Source organism: Nyctereutes procyonoides, unplaced genomic scaffold (assembly GCF_905146905.1).
Source record: "Nyctereutes procyonoides isolate TBG_1078 unplaced genomic scaffold, NYPRO_anot_genome, whole genome shotgun sequence".
In the NCBI taxonomy this organism is placed as follows: domain Eukaryota; kingdom Metazoa; phylum Chordata; class Mammalia; order Carnivora; family Canidae; genus Nyctereutes; species Nyctereutes procyonoides.
Genome location: NW_026575140.1, coordinates 2,302,052 through 2,319,875, shown reverse-complemented (window position 1 = coordinate 2,319,875; position 17,824 = coordinate 2,302,052). Strand labels below are relative to the sequence as shown.

The following is a 17,824-nucleotide window of genomic DNA, read 5'->3' as shown; positions in this document are numbered from 1 at the left end:
TAATGCAAGGTATATGTTTCCTTATAGGAATGACATTTTAATTTAGAACTCTGAGTAGCTAATAAGGAAGTCTAAAATACTGAAGTACAGGGGTCTGCAGAGGCCCAATTACTGGAAATATGGTTAAGTGAAGATTTTTTCGGGAAGAGATGAATTTAGGCAGACAACAAGCTGGAGCTACGTTTGTCAAACTTCCAAGAAACTAAGAATCCTCAGCCCATACCATAGATTCTTACTCACTGGGATATTTTTGGATTCAATTTTATATGCTTTTTACAAACACCTCAAATAATTTCAATATGAATGACTTATACAGCACACTTTGGGAAACGTTGTAGAGAGGGAATGATGAAGAGAAACTAGAGATTCCAAAAAAATATGTTCTCCATTTAACCGATATAGCACATTATGTTAAATATGACACTACCATATAATCGCTATCTTTAGCTGAGAATGTTGATCTGATATTACATATGTAATGCACAATTGCAATAATGTGGCATTGGATGATTATACATTGTAGTGTGTGTGTTGCTATTGCCTCCTAAAGTCTAGAAAAGAAATTATCCTTGGGATTTCTCTTTTCTAATAATTTTCTATGCAATGTTTTAGTACTAGGAATTTCTGGACAAGATTTTCAGTGGTTATGGAAAGTAAGAGGAAGAGGCAACATGTGATTTAAAAATAAGAAAAATCTTAGGTTTTATTGACTCGTACTAAATGTCATTGTTTTTGAGAGAGTGGAAATAACCTGACTTATTTTTGTAGATTTAAAAATATGTATGGATAACAGATAATATAAAAGAAAGAAAAATCATTAAAATCCTATGATTGATTTTTTTCCAAAGTTTTAACTCTTCCTACATGCCTACATGTTTATATTCTCCCTACAATGCCAGAAAAAATCTTTACATATATTTCATTAATGACTTTTAAATATGTGAAACTTACGTCCTCTGATTTTGAAATGTTTAAGTAGAACAAAAACATGCCTTCACCATGAATACAAATAAGTACTAATAATCAGAATCACATGGATCACCTAATTGTTTTCTGATTGTTCTGAATATTTTAATTGTGAATCTTCATGATAATTTTAAGACCAATACTCACCCACTGACTATATTTGGTCTTCCACCTGTAATTTGCACTCTTCACTAGGCTTGAGCTTATCTACAAACCACATCTTAATTCTTAGGAACTGAGCCCAACATGAAGCTTTACTTCTGAGAAGAGTTGTTATTTGCTTTTATCTCTCACCTTAACTTGAGTGTCTAAATGACTTTATTTTACTGTAAGGAAATATTCTCCTTGTAAAATTCTTTAGACTTACTTACCTGTCTGCTCCTTCAACTGTTTACTTCTCTATCATTTACATTTTTATTTACTATTGATTTAATAACCATTTATTGACCATTATATGTAAAACACAGGGCCATGTTTTGTGGGAGGTATGAAGGAAATTAGTAGTTTGTTTCTCAAAGATAAAATTTTCTACTTGAATGCAGAGGGATTTTATATTTGGAGAGAACTAAGTTTCAGGCCACATACCAAGATCCAGAAATGTGTGTGTGTGTGTGTGTGGGGGGGGGGTCCTGCCTTTATTTTTCACAAGCCCTATGTGTCATTTCTACATCTTAAGTACAATTGTACATCTTTAACTTTTGCTGTGTAAATACATAAAATATAAGAGGTAGTGTATTCTAATATCTAATGTGACACCACATCGATGATAAAGACATGAAAGCTGTTTTTAACATTACAGTGTTTTCTTATCCTACAGATATAAGTACCTTACATACTCTGATATTGCCTATTTGTATCCTATTGTTTACTTCTGGCTCCATGAGCTGAATTTGAAACCATAAAATGTAGTATTTACTGATCATAATGTGAAGATCAAAAAGACTTAGGTTATGAAAACTAAACTTGGAGTTTCTTACAACATATCCTCTAAAGGCTTCTTTATGCATAAAACAGTTTAAGTGAAGAATAATTCTTTTAGAAATATCACTAAATATGTGGCTATGGTTTTAAAATGAAGGAAGTGTTTTGAGATTAACTTTTCCTCCACCCCAAAACCACATCAATGCTTGTTGCTCATCACACGTCCATCAGACACAGAAGGCAGTGGCCTACTTTGGGCCATTTCCTCATGTTATTTTTTTCTTGCCTTAAATATCCTGTCTTTTCTCTTCAATTCCAAGTAGTACTCTCCCTTCACGGTTCAGATCAAACATTACCTCTTTTGGGAAGCTATAGGTGTTACTCCAACTACATGGGAGATCAGAGAAGGCAGGAATGATCTCAATTATAAATATACTTCTTTGTGTATGTGCCTTCCATTTCCTCCCAAACTAAAATCATCAAGGGCAGAAACTATCTTTATCTTCTTAGGCTTTTCTGTAATCCTCATAGCATATCAAGTATCCCATTATAAATGAGTGGCAATTATTTATTAAATGAAATACTCGTTGGATGCAATGACAAGGTTTTAACCACATGCTCAGAACATGCTAAATACCATTCAGAAAGAGAAAAATTCAAGATGAAAGAAAGAAAAGGGGCGTAGGATTCCTATTTTCTGAGGTGGGGATAGAAGACAAGAAAGGTTTCCTAAGCTAATAAAATATCCTCCAAAAACACAGCAGTTGGTTGTATATTTTAAAGTTAATAGCCCACGCCTAATTCTTTATTAAAACCCAGAGTAGTTTTGCCTTACGTTATCTCAATTCAGTCATCAAGAAAAGGAGGTTGCTTAATTCTCTTCGCAGTCTGCCACTATTATGTGCGAGTCTATTGCTACCCCTAAGAAAATAATTTTGTTTGCTAACCATCCAGAAATCTGTGACTGAATACTTCTAGACTCCCTTTGGAATCATTACAATAACTGTTTCCTCTGCCGGGAATATGCATCTTCTTGCTGCTGTCATGATTAACTCCAAGTCTTTGTTACCCCTTACCAGTGCCACCTCTTGCTTACTCTACAGGATTTGTGTTATCAGCATTTTATCCTTCCTTACCTACCATAGAATTTACTTTTCATGTCTGTTATTCATGAATTCTTTCCCTGGAGTTAGGCCCTCTGCTATAAATTATTAACTCCCCAATAGCACAAAAAATGTCTGATAATACTAAACCTTTAGTAAATATCTATTGGCTAAAGGAAGACTTGATTGAATAAATGAAGAGAACATATAAACCAGGACTAGACTATCAACGTTTGTCACTTGGCTTAAAGAAGATTGCCTGGCACCTAATTCCATTAGATGATTAACTGGTGGTATAATAACAAGCTTAGTCTTCGTGGGCATCTTCAAATATTTAGATCACAATGAGTTGTGGTAAACCTTGCAATTTCATAAAATGTGGTGTGAATCAAGCACAGAAAGGAGAAGTGTTGCTCGCTACATACAGTTAACATATTATCATATTTCCTCCTTTCTTGTCCAGAGTTCTTGTCGCTACGCTCTTTATGCAGCTACCCTATACATCAACTTTTGACTCTTCTTATTCGCTATGTTAATACCCTGTGCCCATTTGTACCTTTTGAGTGCAAATGTGATAGGAGACTCCTAAAATAAAACCATTGGCTTAAAGGAAACTGGATTATCTTTTATCTCTCAGAGTTTTTAAACCGAGAGAAGGTAGTATATTTGTGGCGAATTATTTTGCGCCAGGTAGTAAAGGAAAATCCTTTTCAGCTAGTATAGGACTGAACTCCATTTCTGATGGTGTCTATCAAGCTGACACTTAGAGCAACTATTGTAGAACTGTAAGAGATAAGCACTTTGGAATGAAGCATACATGAATTTTAAACCCTGTGTTATACCAGGTTTTCTCAATACCTTTGGGTTGCCATCCGTATAATGGATGCTGACACTAACTCAGCATCTACCATCATAAGCTTCCTTTCTTTCCTTTCTTAGCCTTCATTTTTCCATGTTACTTTGAAACTATACTCATTGTTATTCGTATGATGAAATGATTTGTTTAACTGCCTTAATACATTAGGCAATTAATTCTTTTTAGTGTTGAGCAAATTCCAACAATTTCCTGAGAAGAAATTATAATGAAGGTTTATGTGCAAGAAATGAAAAGTTATAGGGTCTTTTTGTTCTCACAGCCATAAAAAAAAATCACCTGGGTAGGCATTATTTGAAATTGCAAAATTCTGAATTGCTCTTACGCATTTAATTAGAAATAAATATGGATGTTGGGATGAGAAACTACACTGTGGAACATATTAGTAGAGTTCTTAATTGGTTTCTTTCTTTCCAGTATGGAATTCTGGGAGCAACATCCTCACCAGTCTAAGGATTTAGTGGGGGAAAGTCCTGAAAGGATGTGTAATAAATCAGAGTCAATGTACTTATGGGAAAAACAGGTGTTTGTAGTGCTGTGGATGCATGATCTGGAATTTCAATGTAGCAGCAAGACGAGACATAGAAATTATTTTAACAATTCCTAATTTAGTTCACTGAGTCAAATCTAGATATAACTTTACAGGATTTATGTGAAAAAAACATAAGTCAGAATAAATAGCAATGTGTATTTTAACAATCAGAACAGATCTTCAAACCTACCTGCACTGCTACCATTGGGTACCCCACTTGCTTCTACCACTGCCCTATCTTGTGATTGCATACTTGCAGTGGTCAGAAGCACATGACTTTTTGGAGACTATTTTTTTTTCTTCTGAGTAGCTGTGTCAGAAAGCACTCGCTTACAATGAGCCAAAATGTGCCTCCACGTATAAACAAGTCTTATTCACTCCCCTTTTGCCTATTAGAACACAAAGTTTGTTCAAAAAAAAAAAAGTCTATGTGACATGCTTTCAGTTCCCTGGAAAAAACTGGTCGAATTAGGTACTGAAGAACCAGGACCTCAGCAGAAGTTGAGTGAGGAAGGAGGGAACTTGAAAGAGTGAAGCAAAATTCATTTAAAATCCTGCAGTTTGCTTCATGTTTTGATGTATGGCTTCATCCTATACCCTCAATAACTTCCTCAGATAGATATTTTCTTGACTTTGGGGTGACTTGCTATGAAGTAGGTACCGTTCTCTAGGCAAGTTACAACAGTCAACAAAAAGGACCTAAAATTCCTACCCAGGTGGAATTTACGAGCTTGCCAAACCATAATACATGCTTACTGGTTGGCTTAGAGTATCAATCGTTAACAACAGAGGGGGGAGGAAGACAGATTCTTTCTTCCTAGCATGAAAGCTTCAAAAAAATGTGTAGAATATGGCAGGTGTGAATGCAGTTTTCCAAACCTTCATGAGATCCATGGTATAGACAAGGAAGATTCTTAAAGAAGGATTTTCTCACTATAACTTTGATCATATTAAGTCTGATCAAAGGTCTGGATTCTTGATTTTTTTTCTAATAAAAGCTTCCAGGCTCGAAATTAGACTGAGTTAAATTTTAACAAAATTTCTGATACAGAATTCAAAAAAAACTTCCTACATTTTTATTGTAGATGTTTCAAGTGAAGTGAATTTACTGCTCTACACTGAGTTGTAAGTGTCAGTTGGAAATAGAAGGAAAATGACATGTTTCCCACAAAGTTGACTATGTCCTAGTCATAGCATCAGTTGGCAGAATTATACGAGGGTGTCTCTGACCTCTGAAAGCCATTATTCTGGTCATCGCTAGTTACTAACAGGTCTGTGAGTAGATAGATTTCTAGCTATAATCAAGGAGAAAGAGCCAGTCTTATTTCCATATGGGGGATGAATTCTAGTGTTCTAAGTGTTATATTTGTAGGCAGAGAATTGAGATAAGAAAACAGAGAAATAAGGTCAACACACCTATAACTTGATTCTGCAATCCTCTATTGTAAGCACAGAGGAAAAGGACTTGGATGGTAAAATGACACCTACAAGTGTCTAACTTTTTTTTTTACTTCTAACATTTTTTTTTCTCTTTTACTTTACCTGGCTTTATTTTTGTTCTTAAGTTTCCATCTCTATGGGAGAGCACACCTTCTTTTATGTATCAATAGAGTATGTTTGTTTTCTATTTCCTGTGCCTAGAAGAGGACCTGACATCTCCAAGATACACAATCAATGTTTTTTTGAATGAATGAAAGTTGTAAGAGTTACTTTCAAAATTACCATTTTAAATATTTGAGAATATTTTATTTTCTCCCTTGGATTTCATAAGAATGAAAGCATGTTACCTGGAGAGTAAATGTACCCTAAACACCACATTGTTTTAAGATGATGGTGATAGTGATGATGAGATTCTAATGTGGCAAGCATGGATTATCAGTGGAGTAGGGATTCAAGTAGGATTTCCCTGTCTGAGGGTAACAGGTCAGGCTTGTGTGAAGAATACTCAGAGCTTAGACTTCAAGTGCATACTTTTTTCTAAGATAATAGTATTGGAGTTGAAAACTACACTAATGTGGTCTTCTGATTGATTCAAGTACTTTGATGGAGAAAATCTACATCAAACTCATGTTCTAAGAGGGATATTCTAATATATAATGATAAATGAGGCTACTTTTTACCCACACATCTTTGTTCATGACAGGCCATACCTGGAAGGAGACCACCACAACCAAGTGGTTTATTTGCAGCAGCCAAAATGTAGATGCCAACAGTAGAAGTTAGCATTTTGCTGGCAGTGCAGTTCTATTGCATCTTTTTTCTTGGGCTGGTATGTTAAGCAAAAAAAAAAAAAAAAAAAAACACTTTTCTTTTTTGTCTTTAACCTCATATATTAAAAATGGAGGCATTTCTGTAGCATCTTAAGGCTTATTGTCATTCTCCATAAATTAAGTAAAATAAACATCTGGCAGTATTCTTTTGCACTATTGTTTGTAATTATTTTGCGAACAACATTGAAGACTTTAATATTGGCCTTTGTCCTCTCACTTTGTCCTAATATGTTGAAATAAGCTTGACAATTTGTGTCCCTGTCAGTATCTCTGTGCTCTACATTGCAAGTTTGCATGATAGATTTATTGGGCCCATAAAGAGTTTATTAATATTCCCTTAACAGGATAGGTATTCTGAAATTGAGTTTGTCCGACTAGCTCCTAATTTTTACCTATAACCAAAAAAAGACATCTTGAGCTGCACAATGGCAATCTATAGCAGTGCTTTATGCTGCCTCTGCAAATACGTTAAAAAACCCCACAATGTCTATTATAGATTTGCATTTTTCATCCAATATATCATTTTAAGATTTAATAAAACACTACCTAGCTTTCTGTGTCTAGTTACCTTCCTGACACACCTTGATAGATGGTTTTGTGGATGCAAACACAATTGGACAAAGTAATGATGTCTACATGTATGTATATCTAGATTTATACTCACATTCAAGCCATTTAATGTTAACATCTGAGAATAAATCAGCATCATCCATTTTATTATTTACATCACACTGGTGGTGGGTTATACTGCTATCATCTCAGCCACCTCTGCTGATCATTTATCTTGAATTTTTTTAACTTAGTATCATAGGATAGATGCAGAATTTTGTTGGCCAACACATATATTGAGCAAAGGCAGTCTCTAGATCAGTCTGCATTTAAGTCCGTATTCATTAAAGATAACCCAATCTTAATTACACTATAAACTCTGCTGGGCACTAACTTATAGAAGATTAGAGTCATTTTATAGTATTATTTTGCCCTTTGTTCAACAAGTTGAGCATGACTTACAGTTTAATTTTTAGGAGGAAATAACTGACCTGGTATATACTCCTATGTGATGGGGAAAAACACGTTTTTCTTGTGTCTATGATAGTAGCTCATGTTTGACTAACTCTCTCAGGGAGAAGAACTATAAAGTTAGAAGAAACACGATTTGAAGACAGCCAGTACTTAAGCCAAGATACTGGGGTGGGGAGGCGGGGGTGTGGGGGGATTGAAAAGACTCCTAAATTTATCTCTACTTATTCTCTTAAGGGCTTTAACTGATTCAACTCATGGGGTGTAAAAAGTAAGCAGCAATCAGTGACCTGTAGTTTACAGTGGTTTCATAGGACTGCGGAGGTAAAAGTTAGAGTTCAAGGTTAGCGAGGTGTCTAGAAAGCAAGAGGCCAACTCTATACTGAGAGGGTAATTGAAGAGAACCCTCTGAGCAGTATGGATGACTTTTTCCTACAATGCATTGACTAAATCTTAAAATATAGAGGAGGAAGATGATTTGCAGCCTATCAGAGAGCATGCACTAGGAGGAAGATTAAATAAATACTTTAAGTAACTCAACAGAAAGGATGGGCTCTAAAAGTAAGAGAAAAGCAGAACTTAGATCATCCCCCACAAATTTTGTAATCTAGTCTTGACAGTTTGAAGATCTATACTTATTTCCCTGTGAGAAAGAAAAATCAAACTTACTCTGAGGGAAGATAACACCTTTTCATATCTTCCTATTTTTAATTTTCAAATTGCAATTTTCATTTTCAATTCACATCGTAAAATTTCCAAAATTAAATTAAATCAGCAAGCATGGCATAAAAGAAAATTAAACCACCAAAACTCAGAAAATAGCTATAGAAAAATATGTGAGCTGTATTGGAATTACCAGATGGGGACCCAAGATTAAAGTTATTAAAAAACAAAACAAAACAAAACAAATGAGATTGATACTTTGACCAAGGAACTAGAGTCTATAAAAATAAGTAAGGGAAAACCATAAAGCTAAAAAACATCAGTAAAGTTAATAATTTATAATTTGAGCATGAGGCTAGCAAAAGTATGGATATAGATCCAGATTTAGAATGGTAGATTAAAGTTAGGGGAAAAAATCACAAAATAATGAAAAATAAGTATCCACTAAATATAGAAGTCTGTCATAAGTAACTAATGTTCTAGAAAGAATCAGAAGAATAGGGAAGTAATATTTTGAGAAAGGGTCACAAATATTTTGAGTATAAGACCTCAAACCATGAATGCAAAAAGTTAGCCAACTATCACCTAGACATGTAATAGTAACACTGCTAAAAAACAGACAATGAGGATCTAAAAATCAGCACGCACACACACACCCTCCGAAGTAAAGTATAAAGTATTTGGATATCAAAAACAGCTGATTCCATGGCAGAAATTGTGAAAGTCAGAGGGGGAAAATTGACATTAAAAGCCCAAGAAAAATAAGTATCAAAACTAGATTTTTAGGAAAAAGAAGTACAAATAAAAATAATTTTGTTAAGTACTTGGTATAATTTACCCTCTTTTCTTTTCTTTTTTTTTTTCTTTTTTTCTTTCTTTTCTTTCTTTCTTTCTTTCTTTCTTTCTTTCTTTCTTTCTTTCTTCTTTCTTCTTTCTTTCTTTCTTTCTTTCTTTCTTCTTCTTTCTTTCTTCTTTTTCTAGAAGTAGTGAAAAAAAATGTTCTTCAGACAAAAAGAAAATCAGCCTAACTGGCACTATAGAATGTAGTAATGTTGAAATGTAGGTAGAGAAAACATAATGTTTACCATTTAACGCCTTGCTTGTGTAAATTAGATGGAGATTTAGAATCTTTAAAAAAAGGGATGCCTGGGTGGCTCAGCAGTTGAGTGTCTGCCTTCAGCTCAGGGTGTGATCCTGGGATCCGGGATCGAGTCCCACATTGGGCTCCCTGCAGGGAGCCTGCTTCTCCCTCTGCATGTATCTCTGTCTCTCTCTGTCTCTGTATATCTCATAAATAAATAGAATCTTAAAAAAAAAAAGACCCAGAAACAACACATTGAAAAAGTCCTCACATTCTACATAAAATTTTTCTTTCAGGAAGATGGCAGAGTGGGAGCACCATAAGCACATCCTGTCCCATGGGTACAATAAGATAAGCCTCACATCAGGGTATTCAACAAAGAAAATGACCCAAGGACTGACAGAACAAACTCTACAAATAAATGTAGAAAAGAAGCCACAGTGAAGAGGGCAGGCAGAGCAGAGACATGATAGGGAGCTAAACTGGCCTGGGGGATGGTACACATGGAGGAGGAAGACATGGACACAGAAAGAAACAGGCCCCTCACTCAAGGGAGACCCTGTGGGAAAGACTAATCCTCATAATGTTTAGCTTTGATAACCAGAGGGGGCAAATTGTGAGTTCTTACAAGCAATGGGACATAAAACCTGGAGATTTAAACATCAATAGGCTCATCAACATGCTACTCAAGTCCTGGTGCAGCAAGGCTCCTCCAGTGGCACACAAAGCTGGCTAGTAGCAATGCCCTGACACTGCCTTCATGCTGTGTCTTGGGATGTTGGACCTCCTCAATATGCTCTTGGCCACAGCCCATATAGGGTGGTGCCTCAGGCCTGGCAAGCAGTCCTTACAATGGCCAGCACGCACGGCTCCAAAGTGACTCCTGTACCATCCAGAGGAAAAGATAACCACATTCATCAGTCACAGGCCACAGCCATGGGCTGGAGGCAGACAACTCATCTGGCCCACCAACCAATGAGAAACAACACAGGGAAAGGACCCTGCAGTATGGGGCTAGTGCATCTCAGGTAAACACCTGGTATGACTCAACTCAAGCCGAAAGCATCCCCAGAAGTCCACTAATACAGAGACCAAATGCTGCCCACACCAGGCATAAGGGATCCATTGCAGAGGACTGAAGGACAAAGTAGCTCATTCAACATAGGGCACGTGCATCACACGTAGTAGATCCTCGTGAAGCGCCATGTTCTGGTGAACAGGGGGCACTACCCAGCAGGACACTACAGAGCCTCATAAGTCTACTACTTTCCAGCACAGGAGTTATAGCTGTCTTTCCTAACACACAGAAACAGACACAGAGAAAATGGGCAGAGAACTATGTCCTGAATGAAAGAACAGGACAAAACAAAAGAGACCTAGGTGAAATGGATGTAAGTGACAGAATTTAAAGTAGTGTTTGTAGATACTCACATGACTAAAGAGTGGACAATATCAATGAGACAACAAACAAGAAGATGGAAAACAAAAGTCCAGAGGTGAAAAACACAGTTAACAAAACAAAAAATACACTTGATAGTAAACAGGCTAGAAGATAGAGGGATGAATTAATGACCTGATAGAGAAATGGAAATTATTTTTTCTCTAGTGTTCAGCTCAGTTAATCAAAGAAAACAAGATTCGATTTAGCAAACTCAGTCACTCTGTTAAGCGTAGTAACATTTGCATTACAGGGAATCCCAGAAGGAGAAAGAGAAAAGGAGACAGAAAAAAATATTTGAAGAATAGCTGAAAACTCTAATCTGGGGAAGATACCCAAATCTAGAAGGCAGAGCTACACCAACAAATTCAATGAGGGCCACACTAAGAGAGTAATTTACATGGCAAATAGTGATAAACAGAATTTTAAAGACAATGAGAAACAACAGTTACACACAAGGGAAACCCCGTAAGCAGATTTTTTAGCACAAACTCTGCAGCCCAGAAGGGAGGCTTGATACATTCAAAGTGCTAAAAGGGAAAAATCTGCAGCCAAGAGTGCCATATACAGCAAGGCTATCGTTCAGAATAGAAAGAGAGATAAAGGGAACCTTCAGTTTGCCCTTCAAGAAATATCAAAGGGGACTCTTTGAAAGGAAAGGAATGAATATACATGAGAGTAGGACAGTTTATCTATGTAGTGTGTAAAATATGACAACATATGAGGCAGAACATGGTGGGGTATAGAATGGGCTCAAACTTAAGTGACCATCCACTTGATATAGAGTGCTATATGCAGAAGATGATATGCAAAAAAAAAATTGAAGAGAAAAGAATCCAAGTATATAACTGAACAAAGTCAATTGTAAGAGAAGACTACAATAGAACCAAACATCAGAGAAAGACTGTAACCAATTGGCAATAAATATAGATCTTTCAATAATAACCTCGAATAAAAATGGACTAAAATAACAATGGAAATTAGCACATTTTAAAAATGAAAGGTGACAAAATCATGACATACCTAACCTTGTGAGATATCGCTAACGCAGTGCCCAGAGGAAAATAAGTCTGAAATGTCTATACTGGAAAAAGAGAAATGCTAAAAATCAGTTACCGAGTCATATAGGTGACAGACTGAATTTAAAAACAAAACAAAACAAAACATATACTGTCTATAAGAGACAATTTCAGACCTAAAGCCCCCTGCAGATTCAAAGTGAGGGGATGGAGAAACATTTACAATTTGAATGAACATCAAAAGAAAACCAGGTAGCAATGCATACATCACACAAAATAGAATTTAAAACTGACTGTAACAAGAGACAGAGAAGGGTACTATATAATTATAAAGGACAATCCAACCACAAGACCTAACAATTTTATGTATTTATGCACCCAACAGGAGAGTACCCAACTTCTCAGAAGAAACAAAGAACAGATCAATGAAACCAGGAGCTAGTTCTTTGGGGAAAGAAAAAAAAACAAAAAACAACTGACAAACCTCTAGCCAGACTCATTAAAAAAAAAAAAAAAAAAAAAAAAAAAAGACTGAAATGGGAGACTTGACAACTAACACCAGAGAAATACAAAGGGTTTTAAGAGCATATTATGAAAACTTATATGCCAACAAATTCAACAACCTGGAATAAGTAAATCCTAAAAAATATAACACTTACCAAACCTGAGAAAGGAAGAAATAAAAATTTTGAACACAGTAGTTACCAGCAATGAAACTCAATCACTACTCAAAAACACCCAGAAAAGGGGCACCTGTGTGGCTCAGGGGTTGAGCATCTGCCTTTGGCTCAGGTCATGATCTCAGGGTCCTGGGATCAAGTCCCTCATGGGCTCCCTGGAGGTAGCCTACTTTTCCCTCTGTCTATGTCTAGCATTCTCCCTGTGTCTATCATGAGTAAATTAAAAAAAAAAAAAAAAGAAGAAGAAGAAGTTAAAAGTCCCCCCCCCCAAAAAAAAAGATAAAAATAAAAAATCTAGGTATAGACAACTTCACAGCTAACTTCTTCCAGACATTTAAAGAATTAGTATCTCTTATCCAACTATTCCAAAAAATATGGAAGGAAAATTTCCAAATTCATTTTATGAGGTCAACATTATCCTGATACCAAAACCAGATAAAGATACTACAAAAAAAAAAAGAAAACTACAGGCCAGCATCTCTTATGAATGCAGCATTTTGTTGATGATTTTTTCATCTACCAAAGTAAAATCAACAACACATTTTAAAAAAATTAAACACGATCAAGTAGGATTTATTCCCAGGATGCAAACAGGACTCAATATTCCCCAATCATTGTGATCATCACATCAACAAGAGAAACAAAACCTATATGATTATTTCCATAGATGCAGAAAAAAAGCACTTGACAGAGTACAATAGCCACTCATGATAAAAACACTCTTAACAAAAAGTAGGTTTAGAGAGAACTGACCTCAACACAACAAGGCCACCTATGAAAAATCCACAGTGAATATCATACTCATGTTTGAGAAAAACAGCTTTTCCTCTGAGGCCAGGAACAAGATAGGGATGTCCCCTCTCATCACTTTTTCTCAACATAGAAGTCCTAGCCCCAGCAACCAGACAACAACAACGAAAATATATAGAAAGTATCCAGATCTATAAGGAAATAAAACTTTCACTATTTGCAGATGACATGGTATTATATAGAGAAAACCCTAAAGACTACTCCAAAAAAACATATTTCAACAAATAAATGCAGTAAATTTGCAGGATACAAAGCCACTGTATAGAAATGTTGCATGTCTGTATACTAAATAATTTTTAAAAATCATTTATAATTGCACTAGAAATATAAAAAATGCTGAGTTATAAACTTAACCAAAGAGGTGAAAGACTTGTAGTCTGAAAACTGTTAAGCGGTGATGAAAGAAATTGAAGACAACACAAATAAATGGAGACACATTCCATGCTCATGGATTCCAAGAACAAATATTGTTAAAATATCCATACTACCCAAACAACCTAGAGATTTAATGCAATCCCTATCAAAATACCACCAGTATTTTTCACAGAACTGGAAGAAATAATCCTAAAGTTGGTATGAAACCAGAAAAGATCCCAAGTAGCTGAAGCAATCTTGAAAAAGAAAATCAAAACTGGAAGCATCACAATTTTGGACTTTAAGTCATACTGCAGAATTTTAGTAATCAAAACAGTATTGTACTGGCACACAAAAAAAGATACATAAACCAATGGAACAGAATAGAAAACCTAAAAATAAACCCTCAACTATATAGTCAATTAATATTTGACAAAGGGGGCAAGAATATGCAATGGAAAAAAGTTTATGTTACAAATGATGCTGAGAAACTGGACAGCTACATGCAAAAGAATTAACCTGGACCGTTTACACTGTACACAAAAATAAATTCAAAATGCATTTGGGATCTACATGTGAGACTTGAAAGCATTAAAAAGCTTGAAGGGAACATAGGCAGTAACTTCTCTGATCTTGGCTCTAGCAACAGTTTTCTAGATTTGTCTCCTAAGGCAAAGGAAGTAAAAGCAAAGTTTAACTATTGGGACTACATCAAAACAAAAAGCTTCTGCACAGCAAAGGAAACAACTAAGCCAAAAGGCAACCTACGGAGTGGGAAAAGATATTTGCAAATGACCTATCAGATAAAGAGTTAGTATCCAAAATATATAAAGAACTTCTACAACTCAACACCCCAAACCCAAACAATCTAATTAAAATTGGGCAGTGAACATGAATAGATTATCTCGCCAAAGAAGACATAACAAATGGACAACAGACACATGAAAAGATGCTCAGTATCACTGATCATTAGGAAAATACAAATCAAAATCACAATGAGGCATCACCTTACACCTGTCAGAGTGGCTAAAATCAACAACACAAGAAACAAGTTTTGGCAAGGATGTGGAGGAAAAGGAACCCTTGTGCACCGTTGGTGGGAGTGCAACACTGGTGCAGCCACTGTGGAAAACAGTGTGAAAATTCCTCCAAAAATTAAAAATAGAACTACTCTTATGATCTAGTCATCATACTATTGAATGTTTACTTTAAAAACACAAAAATACAAGGGCTCCTGGGCAGCTCGGTTGGTTAAGCATCAGACTCTTGATTTCAGCTCAGGTCGTGAGATTGAGCCTTGAGTCCAACACCACACTCAGTGTGGAGCCTGCTTAAGATTCATTCTCTCTCTCTGTCCCCTTCCCAACCTGCTTGCACTCTCGTGCTCTCAACACACACACAAACACTAACTCAAAGAGATACTTGCACCCCTTTGTTTTATGGTAGCATTATATACAACAGCCGCATTATAGAAGCAGCCCAAGTATCCGTCAGTTGACGAATGGATGAAGAAGTCAGATCATGAGCACACACACACACACACACACACACACACACACACACGCATGTGCGCGATGGACTACTATTCAGCCATAAAAAGAATGGTATCTTGCCATCCGCAATAACTTGACGCTAGACAGTATAAAGCTAAGCTAATCAGTCAGAGAAATACAAATACCATATGACTTCAATCATGTTACTTAAGAATCGAAACAAATGAGCAAAGCAAAAATTAAAAATGAGACACACACACACTAAACCAAGCAACACTCTTAAGCACGTAGTACAAACTGATGGTTACCAGAGGAGGAATCGGTGGGCAGATGGCTGAAGTAGGTGATGAGCTCCGGGCGAGCTGTAGGATTACTGAGTAACTGCTGTACCCCCGGAACTAACTAACGGAGCGCTGTATGTCAGCTATACTGAAATTAAACTCAAAACTTAAAAAAAAAAAAATCAGGCTCAGCTCTGGGAAAGGCAGGGTGGCCTGAGGAGACTGAGTCCCTGACCTTAAAGAGATAGCACGACACAAAGCCTGCATCCCTAAGATGCAGCACAGAAACAGAAGTTTGAAAAACGCCTGGGGCATAGGGATGTGGAAGTAGTTCACTAATCCTAGCATATGGTAGTGGGGCAGGGATTCTTTCAGGACTTCTCCAGGAACAGAGGGGCTGCCAAGCACCATTTCCCACACAGGACCACCTGGAATAACCAGCCCAGAGCAGATATCTGCTCCTAACTCACTAACACCCGCACTGCCGCTGCCCAGCCCCCTCTGGGGGTGTTCCCCCTCCAGCCAGGTGCGCCTTGGTCCTGGTGCTACAGGCCCCTTCTGCAGAAGACCAGCGCCAATCTTGACAATGTCATGCCTCCTGCTCTACCTCCACCTGCCACCCCAAAATTTTGCAGATCTGCCTCTACTAACAGCTGGCCTAGGCCAGGGCAACAGTAGGTCCCCTCTCACAGAGGGCTGGCATGCAAACAGTACTACTGCTACATGCCCCACCCCCCCACACATTGTCGATGCATGATGCACGACTGCCACCACCAATATGCTTGTGGCTGGAGCCTCCCCAGTGTGGTGCCGCAAGCTTGGGAATGTGCAAAGCTCCCAACAGGGGCCGGTACCAATCCAGAGTGACTCCCGCCCTGGGAAGAGAGAAAGATCACCACACAGACCAGACCAACTATGACCCCAGCAACCTGCTGGTCTGACTACAGGCTGTGTCCAGCAACCAGAGTTCCTCAGAGGACAACACAGGAAAAGCACCCTGCAGTACGGGGCTACTGCATCTCTGGCTAATACCTGAGCTCATTCACCCAGAGCCCAAGGCATTCTCAGACTAGCCCACAACAGCCACAGGGAGAATCATGTCCATAACCAGCAAAGAACCACTGTGAACAACCAGACTGAAGAGAAGCCCCTCATCCACAACACAATGGTGCACGAACCCTACATGGGAGATACCCTTGAAGTGCTAGATCCTGATAAATGAAATTAAAAATATACTTGGTGTAATAAATAGCAAAGTAGAGGAAGCACAGGAGGACAGAGGACAGAGCAATGGAAAGCCATCAAGCTGAACAGGTGAGAGAACAAAATCATGTAAAATGAGAATAACCATAGGAAATTCAGTGACTCCTTCAAGCATAAGAACATCCTCATATAGGGATCTTGGAAGAAGAGAAAAAAAAAAAAGAGCAGAAAATTCATTTGAAGAAATAGCAGCTGAAACTTCCCTAATCTGGGTAAAGAAACAAATATCCAGAAGCAGGAGGCACAGAGAATCCCCAACAAATTTAACCCAGTGAGGTCCACACCAAGACATGAAATAGCAAAAAGTAGTGATAAAGTGAGGATTTTAAAACCAACAAGAAAAACTTACATACAAGGGAAACCCCCTAAGGCTATCAGCTGCTTTTTCAGGAGCAACTTTGCAGGCTAGAAGGCAGTAGCAAAATACCTTCAAAGTGATGAAAAGGGAAATATTGGCAGCCAAAAACACTTGATCCAACACGGATATCATTTAGCATAGAAAGAGAGATAAAGAGTTTTCCAAACAAACAAACAAACAAACAAAAACCCACAGCTGACGGAGTTCCTGACCACTAAACCAGCCCTATGTGACATCTTAAAGGGGACTCTTGGAGTGGAAAGGAAAGACCTTTCCTGAATAAGAAAAGTAGGAAGCAAAAAAGCAGTGAAGGTAAGTTTATCTTTAAAAATCAGTCAAGGGCGTCACAAAGTAGGAGAGTGTAAGTGTGGTGCAGTAATCCAAAACGCCCATGTCGGGGGCAGAAGAGTGAAGTACGGGTTCGAACTTCAGCAACCATCTACCTAATACAGACGACAGTGTGCAGAAGATGTCCTGTATAATCCTAATGGTGACCAGAAATCAAACCAGTAAGAGCAAGAAATGAAGAGAAAGGAATCAAAGTGTATCACTAAAGAAAGCCAACTAATTGTGAGAGAAGACAGCAAGAGAAGGAAGGATCAGAGAACTACAAAAACAAGTGGAGATCAAGGGACAAAATAGCAGTACGTATCTTTTAATAATTACTCTGAATGTAAATGGACTCAATGCTCCAAAAA

At 37.3% G+C, this 17,824-nt stretch overlaps 1 protein-coding gene across 1 annotated transcript in view; it reads left to right on the top strand.

Annotated features, from left to right (window-relative positions):
* CDH8 (cadherin 8) overlaps positions 1-17,824 on the top strand; it is a 359,125-nt gene that overhangs the window by 255,172 nt on the left and 86,129 nt on the right. The window lies entirely within an intron of this gene.